Source organism: Lissotriton vulgaris, chromosome 7 (genome assembly GCF_964263255.1).
Source record: "Lissotriton vulgaris chromosome 7, aLisVul1.2, whole genome shotgun sequence".
Lineage (NCBI taxonomy): Eukaryota > Metazoa > Chordata > Amphibia > Caudata > Salamandridae > Lissotriton > Lissotriton vulgaris.
In genome coordinates, this window is record NC_141695.1 from 1,234,557,271 (window position 1) to 1,234,574,903 (window position 17,633).

Here is a 17,633-nt window from a genome sequence, read left to right on the forward strand (position 1 = left end):
GGTGTTGTGGGAAATTATCGATTGCCCAGTTGGGGTATTAATTGGCTTTCCCGAGAGAGAGGGGTGTGGCGTTGCACTTAGTGGAGGTCACCTGTCCTGATCTGCACCTGTCTTGTCCCGTGGGCACCTGATTAGTCGGGAACCTGGCCCTTATTTGCCCCTGTCCGTGGCGAGGATTAGTCATTGCACCATTCTGGGTAAATATAATATATGTAGTATGTTCTTGCGCTATTTCCCTTTCTCTCCCTTCCCAGGTATCGATGTTTAAAGGTGTTACTGGGATTTCTTACAAACTTTATGTCCTACTGGTTATATTCCTACTTGTAACATTTATGGTCACGGTATTGTGGCCTCTTTCATTTTGACTCAGAAAATCTTTCATAGATAAAACCTTTAAAACTTTCCCGCTGTCTGTGGTTATTACAGGAAAAGTAAAATGTGTTTGAATATTGCCTGTTTATTCTAACTCCCTTTTCGATCCCTAGGACTTATAGCAAAGGTGACAAGGATTGGTAAGTCATGGTCTACAGGTATAAGCCCTAAACGGACCTCTAGACACTGATAGGCGATTAAGTAGTAATTAGTTAGGCAGGACTTCTAGTTCAACAACAAGATCAAAGTCTAGAAATAGAAGGACAGAGTTTGGCCTAAAAAGGGGATCTAGGAAGGCAGAAAACAAGAAATGTCTGGGATAAAATGTCAGGTTAATGAACTAACCCTGGGTGGAGAGCCAGTACAACTACGCATCATTACTCGGCATGGTCCATCATCAGTGCAGATTCTTAGCTGTGGAAATGAAACCGAGACCCCTTCCTCACTTGCTTATTTGCTGAAATCCTGACACCATGCCTGCATCCTGCCCTCCCATTCCTTAATTCAACCATTCCCTATCTGCGGTTCAGCTGGTAAGCATTCAGGTGACAGAATCTTACAAGTCAATTACAATCTCTGCATTTACTGTAAACAGAAAAGAGGTAGCAGACAGGCATACATAGTTTATTTCTCAATCACAGTGCTTTACAAAACTAAAAAAGGAGATTTCCCTGCTTTCCCAACAGTCAGAGGACCAATATCAGTTACAAATTGACATCAATGCATTCTTCACTAGAAACATCTCAGATTTAATATCCATATTGGTGGTAATGGCCTAAATGCCAACACCTTCTATATCCTGCCTCATTTGGAGCATGATATATCCAATCTCTGAATGACAGAGCAGCCAACAATGTTTTCACCATCAGAAGAACCCTGTGGTGCAGGCATCGACCAGCTCCCAGTACAGACATGTCATCAGAAGGTCTTCGCTAAATGGGTGACGCATTTCCATTATGTTTATCCTGTTCGCACCATCATGCAGATAATGGATATCCTATTGAAAGATTTTCCAGTACGTCCTTGTGAGGATTTGGGTCTTGGGTCTTTATTCCAGTCAGTCTTGTCTGACAAACCTTAACCTTAACCTTGTGTAGCTATGGCTTTCGAGCAGCAAGGCTTGAATAAAGGAACTTAGGGGTAGATTTAAAAGCTCCGTAGGGCACATTTGCGCCGTCGTTACGTCACTTTAGTGACGCAGTGGCGGTGCAAAGCCAGCGCCTTGCTGCGGGGTATTAACAACGTGACGCATCTGGGAGATGCATCACGTAGTAAAGCCCCGCGTCACATGTGGGCGTTCCGGCACAGGGGGGGGGGGCGTTCCGGAGCAGGAACACCTCGGCGTGGGGATTGACGCAGCATGTTAGGCATAGGGGCACCCCGAGCCTTGCTGGACCTGCGTCGCGCATCGTAGATGCGGCACATCAGTGGTGGCGCACGGGTGGTTTGGCGTGTCGCAACTGTTCTGGCGCATCCCTGCTGATTGGCTGAGATGCGCCAGCAGTTGTAAATCTGCCCCTTAGTGTAAAGCATTTAACAGTTCCAAATAACAAAATAAATAAGCCACACAACATGAAAGAAATACAGCTCCAATTTATAAAAACAAAGTATACTTTTATGAATTTTTAGACTCCAAAATGAGCAAAATCCACTGAAACTTTCCAGAGATGTATGAAACAAATTTCCATTCGCAAACGCTGCGAATCGCAAAAATAAGCACTTGCGAGTGAAAATTCGCCTCTCGGAATGTATGAAGCAAAAGTGCCTCGCAAAACAAGAAATCGCAAAAAATGTGAGTCCTTAATTTGCGAGCATGGAAAATCTGCGAATTTCTTGCGATTTCCTATTTTTGATATTTCTCAGTGTGCAAAAATCGCAAACCAAGAAATCGCAATGGAATGTATGAAAAAATCACAAACTGCAAATTTCGGAAATTCGCAATTTACAGAATCACAATTACCACGAAGTAGGAGCAGGTGGTAACCAGGTGCAAACTATTGAAGGAGTACCAGAATGCAGCAGACTTTTTTTCACAATGGCGGGGCTTTACGTGATAGCCAGGAGGATGCGAGTCAGAGCTGCTGCACAGAGGAGGAGACACCAGGAGAGGATATTTCGTGCGAGCATTACCATCTACCAGTGCACTGAGGAGGACATCTACACCCACTTCAGACTGGATGAAGACAGTATCCATGCTTTAATTGAGGAACTCAGACCATTCCTTGAACACCCCACATGCAGGACACATTCCATCCCCACTCACATCCAGGTAATGTGCTCACTACACCTGTTGGCCTCAGGTAGTTTTCAGGGGGAGTTAGTCACAGCAGGAGGGGTGTCACAAAGTGCACTTTCGCGCTTTTTCCACGCGTTCCTTGATGCCATGGTACAGAGGATGCAACACCACATTTAGGGCCATATGTATCAACATATTTTTAAAAAATCGCTATTTCAGAATCGCTAATTGGTATGTATCAAGAAAATCGCAATTTATTAGCGATTTCTTGATATTCCTTAATTGCGAATTCGCAAATTGCGAATTCGCAATTAAGGAATACTTTCCCATTCATTTCTATGGGTCTCCTGGCCCATAGGAAGGAATGGAAATGTATTCTCAATTTGCGATTCGCAATTTGCTAATCGCAAATTGAGAATAATTTCAAGGTTGCAGGGGTGTCCAAAGGACACCCTGTTGCACCCCTGAAATAAGTATGGGTGCACATACATGCCCTAAGGGCATGTATGTACATCACATGGCACTTAGAAAAATGCAAAAATGGGCATTTTTCAAGAAATTCGCAAATTACCACCAACTTGAAGTTGATGGTAATTTGCGATTCCTTAGGAACAATTAGCAATTTGTTTTCGCTTCATACGTTGCATTTAAGGAATCGCAAAATTTGCGATTCCTTAAATGCACTTGCAAAATAAGGAATCGCAAATTTTGCGATTCCATATTTTGCACCAGATTTTCATTCATACATCCCATTTAGCAAATTCGCATTCGCAAAAGCCGAAATTCTACTAATTTTGGACTTTGCGAATTTGTATGATACATATGGCCCTTACTTCCCAAACAGCTCACAGGCACTAGACCAGACCAAGCAGGACTTTTACCAAATTGCCCAATTCCCCCACGTAATAGGATGCATAGAAGGGACACATGTTGCAATATCCCCTCCCTCAAGCAATGAGTACGCGTTCAGGAACTGCAAATGCTAACATTCACTGAACATACAGGTGGTGTGTGATGCCAAACACATCATTACAGACATAGTAGCAAAATATCCAGGCAGCACACATGACGCTTTCATCTTCCGTCACAGTGGGATATACCGTAGACTCACAAGAGGGGAGTGTGGCGAGGGATATCTACTAGGTAAATGCATTTAAACATGGGCCACATTTGTACTGACTACCATGTGCAGTTCAGTAACTAACCATAACCATTCCAACCCACAGGTGACAGTGCATATGCAGTCCAGGATTTAATTTTGACTCCCTACCTGAATCCTGCCAACGCTGGGGAGCAGCGATACAACAGAGCACACATAGCAACCAGAGGCACCATTGAACGCACTTTCGGATACTTAAGAGCAGATTCCGCTGCCTCCACAAAAGTGGAGGTGTACTACAATACAGCCCCCAAGCATGTTGCAAGATAGTGGTAGCATGTGCCATGCTGCACAACATCGCCACCAGGAGAGGCACACCAGTGGAGCTGAGTGAATCAGAATCCTCTGCCGTGGAGGGGCCTGGACCAGGACTTATGGCAGCTGGTGTAGCTGGTGCAGAAGCTGGGCGCCAGGGGCGGTATGAGATTACGCGCAACTATTTCTAGGTAAGAAAAAATGACACAATGCCATATCTTATATGTGTGACTGTGTTTTAATTCCTTAAATGCAGGATAAATTATGTCACACAGCCTGAATGCCAACTAGTCACACTCCATTTTTCATGCGCATGTTATCCTCACAGTGCAAGACTTTAAACAGGAGTGCGTGTAAAGTCAAGTCTGTAGCTCCCCTCTCCCAGTGGTATCAAACTTAGCACCTCACATGCGGCACTGCCGAGCTGAGGCCCCTGTTGGTTGTTGCACAGTGTTATCCTCATTGGACATTGTAGGCCTACTGTTTCGGCGACTACGGCACCTCTCTATTATGGGTGGTGGGCTGTTGCTGCTCCGCCCTGACAGTGCGTCATCTTCAGTGGGAGTTAGGACTCCTGGCCCAGTAGTACGAACTGCTCGCAGCACGTCTTCAGCAGATGTAATCTGCACCAGTCCCCTAGCTACATCCTGGCTACCATGTGCCATCTCCCACTGCATGTGTATGCTGCGCCTGGACAGGATATTTGTGGCAGAGGCCAGGCGGTTAACGGCCCGTGTATATAGATCCAGGTGCTGCAGCTCTCGGCGCCTAGCAGCATGGTCTGCTTGTAGTTCTTCACAAAGCGCCTGCATGGCACCCCTCAGTTCACCCATTATGCCCCTGAAGCCTGCCCTCACCTCTCTTTGTAATGATTTTATGTTTTTGGCTTGCAGGCGCTGCACCTACAACAAATGCATTTCCAGGCCGGCAAAGACTGTTTCCTCACCTGGATCTTCAGTACTGCTGGTTGTGCGAGGTCTGCACCTGGCTGTGCCTTGTGAGACTTGGTGAGCTCGTGCATGGACTTCTTGCTGTGGCTGTGTGGGCTTGGAGTGCACATTTACATCGCTGTCCTCTGCCTCGCCCTCCAATGGGGGTAGTGGTCTGACTATGTGTCTTCTTTGTTGCTTTCGAGGGATGACGGGGCTGTCTTTCCCATCTGGGTGTTCCTCATGACCTGCATCTCCTAAGTTTGGAAGATCAACCAATGTCCCACTGCCTGTAGGCTGTGTTGCAGATGGTGCTGTGGACAGAATAGCACACATTTATTAACTGTACTCACTTGCACTTGGCAATTAATACATTTCACCGTTTGGGATTACATTTGTTAAGTACTTTCCATTCCTGACCTGCACATGCTATTGAGTACTGGCTGGCTGAAAATGCACAACTTTAAATTTCATGTGACTACATCTCCCATAATACATTGCTGTGTTTGCCTGTGTACCTGCTCTGGACTACAAATCTTTTTTCCTGCCCCTAGGTCGCTGCTGGGGGGTGTCAGGGGTGTGATGGCATGCTTCTTACTTGGTCCAGCTACTGGTTGCTTGGAGCTGTCTAGATTAGCCATGCCCATAACACTTTCTGGTAGCAGGGTCCCCTCCACCAGTTCCTCCAGAGGCGTTGAGTCCGACACTGTTGAGGTCCTCCACTGGTGTGCCTGGACTGCTCCAGCCTGGCAGCCAACTTCTCCTTCGAGCGCTGGCGCAGATCATACCAACGCTTTCGAAGTTCATCCACACTCCTGTGTGTCACCCCCACTGCATTAGCTTTCTGCTGTATATCAGCCCAAATGTGCCTTTTGCGGGTCTCTGGCACCTTCAAAGATTTTTTGCCAAACAGAAGCTCATGATTGAGCACCATTTCCTGGATTAATGCCTCTAGTGCAGCCTCAGAGAATTTCTGTTTCCTCTTCCTTGAACATTCCCCCTGCTGCTGCTGTGTTTCCTGGCTGGGTATGTCTCCAGTTTCAGCCATGTTGAGGAAAATGCAGAGTTCACTCTCCACCACTCCTTCACTCTGACTCTGACTCAGCAACTCAGGTGCAGCATGGGTAGTCACACTTCCTGGTTGTGATGTCATCAAGCTGGACCTGAGTTTCCAATTAGCAGATTTGCGAAATTTGCAAATTTGCGATTTTTCCAGGGGAATCTCGCAATTAAATAGTGATTTTTACCGAATCGCTATTTAATTGCAATTTGTTACATACATACCGATTTGCGATTCTGAATATGCGATTCACAAAAAATTGCAATTTCAGATTCGCAAATGGGTACCTTGATACATATGGCCCTAAGTAAGTTTATTTGTATAAGTTGATAAAAACCTTTACAATATTTCGCCTAAAACGACATAACGGATCAAAAAACATATTTACAAGTTTGAAAGCATAGCTTAAAAAACATCTGATTCCTGATCAATGTTATACACTAAAAAGCTAGGGTTTCCCTAATGCGATCAGGCATAAAATGTTCCATTCTAACTAATTAAGTGTGCAAAACTTCAGCAGCGTGACAGTTCATACAGTGTGTGATACGAAATACCTGGTTTCTTGACTATTAGACTGAAGTCCTGAATACGTTATTAGCTTAAGTTGACAGATGGAGTTCCGATTGCGTATTACGTGCTCACTAAGGTGCATTGTACATGCAGGTAAATGCCTTTAAATATCTTGATTTTTCCACATAAAAGACAAAAATACATAAAAATCCATGATTGCAGGAAGGAAGAGCATAACTTAAAACAACATATTCCTAGTTAATGTCAGCTGAAGCTTCAAAATTACGATCAATCATAAAATATTCCACTCTAACAAATTAAGTGTCAACATTTCAGTGGAATGACAGTTGCAAATGTGTTACTTGGTTTCGAAGATTAGAATCCTGAATGCTTTCTTAGTTTAAGTTAACAGGCAGAGTTGTTGATCTTGGACGAGTTTTGACAAGTCATGTTACGATCTCATAAAGTGCCTGGTGCATTTTGCATGGAGATAAATAACATTAGGTCTCTTGAATTTTAAAACAGCTGTACCGATGAATTTAAAAGTTTAAGGTTGTGTATGTGCCATGTCATTATTAACCTTAAACAGGTTTTTGGCAAGTTTGCGTATTGCAGTCTCATTAATTGCCTGGTGCCATGTGCTTGGAGATAAATGACGTTAGGTCTTTTGATTTGGTAAACAGCTGTGCGATGATTTCTAAATTTTAACATTGTGTGGTTACTGTAAAAGGATTTAAAACGCAACATTGTGGGCAGGGGCCCGTTCCGGGAAGTGACAAAAGCAGGTTTAAAACTCTGATAATTGTGTGCCAGATCTCTGAATTTTATTCCCCTGCCACCTCCACGAATCGTACAAAGCAACACGGCAGCTGTTCGTCTCCACGGTCTCCACCTCAGAGGCATTCCTTCATTGCTTGTCTACAGGATCTTATCCTCTTGTTTTTGAAGATGGGTTTCAGAAGCAGTCGTCGTTCAAGTTCCAGTTCTCCGCAAATACATAATAGGGGTAGGACACTCCCTTTTGCCTTCCCACATAGACGGCACTTGGTCTCTGTCGATAGACGCTTCCAAGGAGGAAGATGCAGCAGGATTGGTAAGATGCCCATTCAGCAGAATAAGTATTTTTCCTTCATTATCCTGTTGAAGCCAGCACCTAAATAGGATTGTGGAAGAGGCCTGGTGTAGCTCTGCAGCACAAACCATCCGTGGGCCCTGTCTTTGAGCGCTGCCTTGTCCTCGACTATTGACAACCTTTTCACTGTCTTGTTTACAAGTTGGTTAAAGCTATTATGTGTTCCTGAGGCTGCTCAGAGGTCCTCCAAATCTAGACGATTTATTGATGCTGTCAGGTTGTCCATGGCTGCGCGTACCTTGTTTGAGATTATTTCGTTCTATAGGCGGGTATTCAATGTTCCTGGTTCGGACTTTCTAAACCTATGCCAGCGTTTCACATAAGCACCATTGCAGGCTATTTTTTGAGACTGTAGTCTTTGTTCCAGCCTGATTTGTGCAGGAAAAACATAAATGGGTAAGTTGAATATCATTCACACTGCTCTTGAGAGTGTACAGCCCAGAATGTCATTGTCTATTCCAATCAGGCACTCGCCCCCATAGGTGATAGCCGGGATAAGCTTTGCTTGTAAGACCTGTAATAGTGGGGTAAAGCTGGGGCTGGCAGTTTTGAGTTTGGATTTTAAAGCTACTGCTATTGAGTTGCCTTTTATCTTGATGGCTTTTTTTCTGTGTTTTAAATGTGCCCTTGTTGGCGATTACCACCCCCAGATACTTGTATTCTTACACTGCTTCTAGGGGCGTGCCTGTCAAATTCCATCAGCAACTTGATGTTTTCCTTTTCGTGTTTAATCACATTACCTTTGATTTATCTAGGTTAATCGTTAGACCATTGGTAGTTGATTGACTGCTGGTCGTATCTAGCAGGTGTTGGAGACCAATGGGGCTTTGGCTGATGAACACAACATCGTCTGCATACAGCAGACTGGAGAGTGGCATCCCTCCTATCCTGTGTGCTTTGCAGTTATTTAATTCCAATGAAAGGTCTGCCATATAAAAAATAAAGAGCTTCAGAGTCAGCACACACCCCTGTTTCAGACCCTTCGTTGTTGGTATTTTCCTGGACAGGAAGTTGCCAGTTCCTAGCTTAACTTGGACCCACGTGTTGGTATGCGAAAGAATTATTGGATTTAAAAGAGGAGGCGGTATTTTCATTTTCACAAATTTGGCCCAAAGTTTGATCCTGTCGATATTTTCAAAAGCTGCGTAGTAGTCAATAAAACACAGAAAGAGGGGGAGTTTGGCTTCTTTAGCGACGTCTATTAGTAGCGACAGGGCAAGTATGTTTATTATGGTCCCTATTCCCTTGCAGAAGCCCGTTTAATTGATGGGGATGATAGATTTTTTCATTTGCCCAAGCTGTAAGGTCGTTCAGGAGGAGCCCATCATAGTATTTGGCCTCAATAGTGATTATTGCTACAAGCTTGTAGCTGGTTGCTTTGTTCTTGTCGCCTTTCTTGAATATTGGGGATATTATAGAGCCTTTCCAGGAGATGAGTATGGTATCTCCTCCTCCTATTTATTTAAACAGCAGTAGTAGTGTGGTTGGCAAATAATCCTTGTCAGTTTTGAATAAGATTTGGGGGATCCCGTTGGGGCCAGGTGCACCCTCCTGCTTGCCTTTAGCTATCCAGATCTTAATCTGGTGGGTTGAGAATAGAAGGGGATCATTTTGCGCTATGATGGTTATGACACAGGGAGTTGCCTCAACAGTATGCCAAGGCCCAAACTTCCCGATCCTAAGACTTTCCTCATCTGAGTTAAAATGTTCCAAGAGATGGGATGCCCAGGCTTCCTGCGTTAAGTGTGAGTTAATTCTTTGTACGTGTGGGTTTTCTACGCTGTTTATTATGCACCAGAATCTTGTGCTGCTGTTTGGCTTTGCATCGTACAATAGCTTGGCCCACAAATTGTCTTCCAATTCCCTTTTTGCTTGCCAAATTACTTTTTCCCTTTTCACTTCCAACTGTGCTAGGTCATTCTGGATTGTGGGGTAGAATCCCATTTGTCTAAGCCTACGTAATGTTTTGTGTTTTGCTTAAACGTCTGAAGGTTTGGTATCTTAGGCATGGGGAGATGATTATTCTGGTTGTCTTACAGACAACGTGTGATCTGTGTTTGAGGCGCTCCCCTAGGCGTTAAGCCGCCACCCAATCTTGTGGTGTGCGTGTCTCCTAATTTTTGGGTGATACATTCCCAGGGAGTTATCACGTTTGTGAATACCTCATCCTGGTTGTCCCAAATTGTATTTGCTAGAGCTTGCAGTTTTTCATGTTAACTGGTTTTATATTTTAAACTCCTGAAGTTCTCATTGTGAATATAATCTGGATCCTCTAGTGGCTGGTCCAGAGTTAAACTGGCTATTCTCATAGTGATTTCCTGTGGCAAATGATCACTTTGATTTTGTGTCCCAATCTGGAAACCTGCAATCTTGCTGAAGAGTGGTAAGGTGACAAAGGTGTAGTCTATTAAAGTGCTGGCCGCAGCATTATGAAATGTTGCCAGAGAAGGCTGATCGCCTGGGAAACGCCAGTTTAATGCCATGAGGCTTAAGTGTTCCATATTTCATATGAAGTTCCTTGTGAGTGCTGATTGGTGTGTCTTTTTGATCTGTTCCTGGCTAGGAATGTTCCAGGCAGTAAATTGTTCCTCCAGTATCTCATCCGTTTTTTTCAGCCCTAATAAATTACTGTTGAAGTCGCCTGTCAGTAGTAGATTGGATGTTGATTATTCAGAGAGTAATATGGTTATTTCTGAACCCATCAATTTGATTCCTTTGATTTTGTCACAAAGATGTATGTATACATTTAGCACTATTATTTGTTGGTTTGTGTTACCGTCCCATATATTTACTCCAAGAGCTTTGATTCCATTTGTGGGGGTTGTGGTAGTATCTACGGCTTTGGTCCCCGTTATGGTCCTAATTGATGAGCAAATTATTAGGCTGCCCTTTGGGTGCCCAAATGTAGCTCCCTTTACTGCTGGTGTGTGGTGAGTTTTGAAGCTGAGTAAGTGCATAGGTTCTACAACCCATGTCTCTTGCAATGAGATAAGGTCAATACCTTGGAGATAACCAAGGCAATCTCTGTCCAATGCCTTATCTCCTAAAGCCATTTATGTTCCATGAGCAGATTCTGAGTTGTTGGCTGCCTAAGGGAAGTCGTTTAGTACTGAGTCAAACACTCTCACCATGTGTCTTTATTGTTCTGACTAACCAGGTTCAGTCTTTCTGTACAATTGCTCTGTCCTGTTCTTTTTGTTCTGTCAGTAGTGCGTCCATGCTACGGACCCCTTTGAAGGACAGACTGAGGGTGCATGTCCAGTGAAGAAATTGCTAGGTCAAGTCTGTTTGGTATCGAGGGGTCTGGGTAGCCCGCCTTTTGATGTGGGAGTATTTTGATTCTCCAGGCTTTTAGTTGGACCCCTTCCTCCAGAATCCTCCTTGCTGTTACCTTTGAGAGCCAGGTTGCATAGGGTGCTCCTCTGCTTGACAGTTCTTTGATGGTTTTAAACTCTATTATTTCTAGGTCCGATGAGCTTATATCCACCATGCTGCTGATTGATTGAAGTAATCGCAAAATGTTCCCTCTATTGAGGGTATCATCGCAGCCTCTAGACTTGAATTCAGGAATGAATAAGATCGAGCAACTTTTTAGTTGTACGTTATTGGTGGTTGAAAGTTTCAACCAAATGGCATGGCCCTCTTGAAGGTGGAGATTGGGAAAGCTAGCTCCCGCTCCAAGGGCTTCCCTCGCAATGGGAGAGCTCTATTTAAGGAGGGAGAGTGTGTCTGTGTATTGTTGATTAAAAATGGCCGGGTTACTGCTACTCACGGTCTTCGTAATTTTATCTACTGTGTTATGAGTTAGCTTGGGCAATTCTCCCTCAGCCCTTTCTGACTCGAGTGCTGGGCCCCCCAAGGATGTTGTCGTGGCCAATTGGCATGATTAGTTTTCTAATTAGGAGACAGTTCTTCCGTTGTTGGACTATCGATTGGGCTTTTTATCCCATTCCCTGCTCTTTCTAATTGGAAGTAGCCTGCTATGTTTTTCTTCCTCTTTCTTCCTTTCCACCTCGGCTTGTGGCTGTGCTTCAGGTCCTCCTTCCATAGACTGATGTTCAGGTCTTGTGGTTTAGTTCCTGGTGTTATTGATTGTACTCCTTCCGGTTGCTGGAGGTGATGAATTTGTTCTAGATCTTTCTTTGGTTCTTTTGTGTTGCAGTTTTGCTAAGACCTTCCGCCCTGTATTTCTCATCTTGGTTATTTTCTGTTGTAGTAACTGTGCTTATCCATCTGGGATTTGAATGAATGGTGGTCCTCGTGTCCTTATGGGAATCCTTAGGAGGGGCTTTTACCCATCTTTTGTTTGTGTTCGCCACTGATCCGCCAGTTGATCCTTCTGTGTTGCTGTGTGTTTGGGCCTTTTGAGCAGTTGTGATTGAAGTGTTCGATAATTTCTTGATGTCTCGTAGAAGCTCCCCCATCACCGCTGGGAGAGTAGACAGTGCGTCTACTATGGCAAAACAGATGCAATGTGCTTGCAATCATTGTATTTCTTGCTGAGCCCTTTAGATTGCGACCTGGGTGGCCACCGAATTAAGGATGGTTAGTTGAATATCCATCTTGTCAGAATGGTACTGAAATGACTTGATGGATAGCTGCATAGTGTCCAATAAAGAAGACCAGAGCTTTTCCGTAGCTAACCGGTTCTCTTCTTAGAGACGGCTTTGATGGACATGGGTTGCCGCAGCCTGCCTTGAGCTTGAGGTGTGTATGAGATCATGCCACTCTTGTTCGGGAGTTGAGTAAGCTGCGATAATGGCTGTTTCTATGTTCAAATCGTCTGTGCCCCCCCATTTCTTGCACCCTGGTGTTTCCTACTAGGCAATTGGGGAATAGATTGAATGCTGTTCCGAGAGTGCAAACATTTTAATAATTCATCTGTGATCCTCTGTTATCTTCACCTTGTGATTTCCCTGCCCCTTTGGGCTGATTGGGGTGCACAGATGTCCTGATCTGTCTCCGGGATTGAATGATGTGGTTCCTGTGAGTCTTGTGGCTGAACAGCCTCATGAGTGATTTGTTTTTGTTCCTCTTTTAGGAAGTTTCGAAACTTTCTATCTTAGAGCCATGTACCATGATTTCCGGTGGTGCTGTACAAACCCCGTAGTTGATTATGGAAGAAAGGAAGGAAATGGGGGTAATTATGTGAGCTTGTGTGGTTTTGGGGATTTTTTGGGGTGTGGAATGTACTCTTCTTGGCAGTATTGTAATGGTAGGTTCGAACAGTGGACCTATACCTGGTTTAGACAGAGTGAAGAAGTCTCCTGTTGTTGCCAGGTTTTTTCTGGAGTGTGCATCTCCTGTAGGAGGTGTTTGAAGGGATGTGCCCTTTTTTTGCCATCATTCATCGTCTTTGGGGCTGCCCCTTCTTGATGACCATCTAAGCATGAGGCGGCCTCGCTCCTATTCTCCTCTACTGTTTCTGGTTCTTTCATTTTTATTTTAAGACTTAGATGGTCTGCTGCCACTGGACATAGAGGGGAAGGGAGGCCGTTTAAACTTTCGTTGCTGGGACAAAGTTCTGTCCCCGCATACTTCAAAAACAAGAATTTAGTGTAGATCTTAGGCTAGTGGCTGCTTCTTGCCCTTCAAGTGAACCAAGTACAGTCCATGTCTACCAGCCTCTTATGATGGTGTGTGCTCTCTTTCATCATTTGGTTCTCATTGTGGGAGGTCTTGTTGAGGCCTTTGCTCTTCCTTTTTCTTTTTCTAAGTATGGATGTAACCAACCATCTCTCTTTTCCAGATCTCATCTCTTTTGCAGCCCGTAAGTCTTGTGGAGATTTTTGGTGACCCTTATGTTTTTGCATAGGTACACCTGGTCTTTGCTTATTTTCTCCTTTTCTTTTAAATTTCTTTTCCTTTCCTTGTTGTTGGTTTTGTTTTTATTTGTCTTGCCGGCCGCCTAATGCAATAAAGACTAAGATGTAATTGTCTGGAACCGTGTTGTGCCATTTTTGAGGTAGAGGCTAGTACTCTGCCCGCATCTACCTGTCTCTCCTGGCTGTTGGTTACTGGTTTCCGAGGCAGTTTTTCCTTTTTCCCTTTTTTCCTTTTTCATTTTTCCTTTTTCCTTTCCCCTTTATCCTTTTCCTCTATCTATGTTTGTGCTGTTTGCCCTGTTTGTGCCACCCACTCCAGTGCTTGCTGTTATTTTCCAAGTTTTTTTCCTAGATTTCTTTCAGATTTCTGGGACCTGAGGGGTTTATGCAGATGTTGCTGATTTTTCCAGATTTCTGAAGTGTTGGAGAGCTGGGGAGCTGGTGGTTTACACGCGGGTTGTTGCGATGTGGTTTGTTGATGTTACTTAATTGCACACTGTTTTGGGGAGGGAGATTCTAGCCCCTCGTAGCCCCTGTTACCTGGGCAGATGTAGGCCCCTGCTGACCATTTGATCTTCAGCAATCACTCTAGCAGAGAGGTGTTTTTGACTGCCAGTGAAAGCTCCACACAGATGAGTCACTGCAGATGCATTGCAGGTCGAGCTCTGGCGACTGGGGCAGAACTGGCCAAGCTGCAGGATGCACCTGGGCCTAGCCAGGCCGCCTCCGCTGCTTGCCAGGACTCACTCGCTTCAAGAGTTGAGTACGGCTCTAGCACTTGCGGAGCTCATTGTGCTGGTAGATAGTTGCCGATGGTCTTGGTAACTGGCTGCTGGTGGTGCCTGGAGACGCCCTAAAAGCAGTTGGTCGCTTCACTTGGCCGCTATTTTGCAGCCCTTGTTGCCATTGCTGCCCCAAAGATGGTTAAAACGGGTGGCCAGATGGTACTGGTATGGTCCACCTGCCTGTGTGACTCCAGCTTGAGCTGAACTGGGTGGGTTGGGTGAAAGCTGAAAAGAGACGCATGCCGAACACACAGGAGGGAGCTGATCATTCCTTTGCTCCTCCAAGAGCCGTGTCCTAACTCCACCCCTGCGCTGGGGGCTCCGAGGCACGCAGCACCCCCTGAAACGCCACCTCGCCAACCGGGCTGTTGCTACTGCTAGCTTACTGCTTGCTGCTTAGTGCCCCACTGTTCCGCGTCCACAGCTTCGGCAGTTCCCCAGCACTAGTGGCAGCAGTGGCAGTAGCGGCAGTAGCGGTTGACCCGTCGGCTCTGTCGGCACACACTGACGCAGGGTCACAGAGTGAGAGAGTCAGACTAGATCAACCGATCCTCAGTGCTCACCAGGTTCTAGAGAAGTGAATTTTCAAAGATTTTATCACTTTTAATTTCAAATGCAAATAAGCACTGGTCAACACAAAGTTTGGAAACTTTTCAAAAGTTTGTAAAAGTCTGTTTTGTTATTCCAGCGCAGCTTGGGCGGCCAAATCTGCAAGATGAAAGTCTCAGGGCCGAATGGGGAAGCTTTGGACAGCTACCTGTCCAGTGAAGTATTTTCCAGTCCAGTTCCAGACTTTACAGCACAACCACCATAGACTTTAATGGAGTGGTCCTGATGCTGGGGATGCAGGATGAAAAGATGCTTAAAGATGCTCTTGGTTGTGTGGTCGACGGGGGTGCCTTTGTGGGGGTTCCTTGGTCCAAATATGATGTGGGGATTCTTTGGCCACCGAGGTCCGTATCCCACAAAGCCCTCTTTCTGGGGATTGAAGAGGCAAAGGCAGGGGAGCTTCTGGTCTCCGGGTACATTGGTTGGAGTCAAATAATTTAGTGGGGGCTAGTTTCCCACTTGGGTGACAAATCTGGACTTTGATGACACTCCTGAGTGCAGCGGGCTGAGGTACACCTTTTGGCCATCGAGGATCGGTCTCTTGGGGTGCCCAGCGGCAGTCAACGGCGAAGTTGCAGAAGTGGCTACCAACTTGCCGGTTTGGACTTTTTTAAGCTCTTTTGTAATTGGAGCTGGTTTTGTGGGGATCAGCCAACTGATCCTTGGAGTCACTGCTTTGGTCTGGGGCATATCTTTTTACCATGCCAAGAGCCACAGGCACTGCCCTAACTTTGGTAGCCCAAAAGTGCAGCAGGTGCAGTCCAGAGGATGGTGCAGCCTCTCTTTGCGTAGTCCAGAGGCAGCAGGGTAGTCCTTCTTCGTTCCACATTCCAGTTGCAATCTAATCGAAGGTTCAGGGTACCAGGGGTGCGCTATTTATCTCAGGAAAGTGTCCTGAGGGGGCAACACGGTCACGAGTAAATGAGCGACTACGTCCCCTGCCTTCTGGTAATGACTTTCTAGCAATGTGTGCCACCTAACAATACCAGAGTGCATTTTTCTTCCCACTCCCAAGATATCAGCACCATTCCTTGTCTGTTAGGAGCTTGATAGGTTTCCCTAGAGATGTGACTACATCTGGGCTACTAGCCCAATGTAAAGCTGGTTTGGGCACTGGCTTCACCCTCTTTGTCCTTGTCTCCATCTTGTCTCCCTGAACCAAAGGCAGCCCCTCAGGAGTGTGAATACCATTCGCCCACCAAAGGCGGCTACCCCTTTGTAGCATACCTTTTTGGCTTACACCCTGAGTGGATTCCTGCAAAAGGGAGGTGATGACACCCAGATGAACAGCAATTTAAAATGCATAACCTTCCTAGTAGGACAATAAACCTGAAGCTTTTTAAACAAATGGGTGCAAGACACCATCATCCAAACTGAAACGGGGCTCATCCAAACAATGTAAAATATAAAATCATTGCTAAGCAAATCTAAGGTCTGTTTCCTCAAATACATTGTAAACACCTCAGAAAACCATACATTTCCAAAGTGTTTCCACATTGCACTGTGGGAGACCTATACTTTAGCTCAACTTAAATTGCAATGACACTTTCATCTTATATAAAGAAATTCTGGCATATATGATACTTGTCACAATTTGTCCAGCACAAATTAAGAATATAAGCATTTATACTCACTGCCTTTACCTTTAGTATGTAGCTCTACCGCTTCATAAAGGATTCTGTACTAAATTATTATTTATTATTATTTATTTGTAGTATTAGCACTTGTTTCGACCCACCTTTGATTAAATAAATACCAGATGGCTTTAGAACAAGTGCTTATTATTTCCATAATTGCATTCAGTTTTTCCCATTCTTTAATTAATTTCTCTTGACACACATCTTCACATTCTGAAGAGTACTTATATATCGCTGCTGTGAGAAGTTGGCCAGGTATATGCTGTCCACTAATTAAAGTGGGCACCCTGTACCAGTCCAAGCAGCCCCTATGGCAATTTAGGAGGTCAAAGATAACCTTAGAAAGCTATCCAAGTGGTAGCTGTGGAGAGCTTCCTTCGGGCTTAGTTTTGAAGGAATGTTAATCAGCTTGTTTTACCCGAATGCAACCTTATTGTATTGGTTAAATGAAAGGAGAACCACACAGTAGTTATACAAATAATCATTTATTATTATAACACACTCTAAATACCTCACAGTGTCTGCTACACACAGATAAACACAAAGCACAGAATACTGTAGCACAGAAATAATCATAAGTAGCACTAATACACAGTGGGCTCCAGGGGGAGACCAACCCATATACTAAAATAGTGGTATAAGAACCACAGCTCGAGTCAAGACAGTCTTTAGAGGATGTAAAATCACTGGGAGCCCAAGGAAGGTGAGTAAGTAGGGACCCCACGGAGTACCGGTACAATTCTATGGGAGAGTTGCGGTTGCAGATTTAAAGTTTAGGAGGTTGAAGAGCCACCCCATGTGTGCATACTGTAGTAATAAAGTTACCTATCCCAGGGAAGCCGGGTGCATAGGACTGAAGTGGTGTCGCAAACTGCTGTCGATCTCAATGGAGGACTTCAAGGAAATGCTACTGCGGGAAAGAAGAAAAGTGTCTGTTGGAATAGAAAGGTGGATTCTTGGTGAAGTGTACTTGAAAGCAGAGGTGACAGAGTCTGGGTCACTCAGGAGTGACCAGGGGCTCAGTAGACGAATGCTCACTGATGTCAGGTGCTTCAGATGCGTTGAGGGGGTTCTTTACTCTGCAGCCACTGTGACCAGGAGATGTTGAGGACAATCAGGATCTG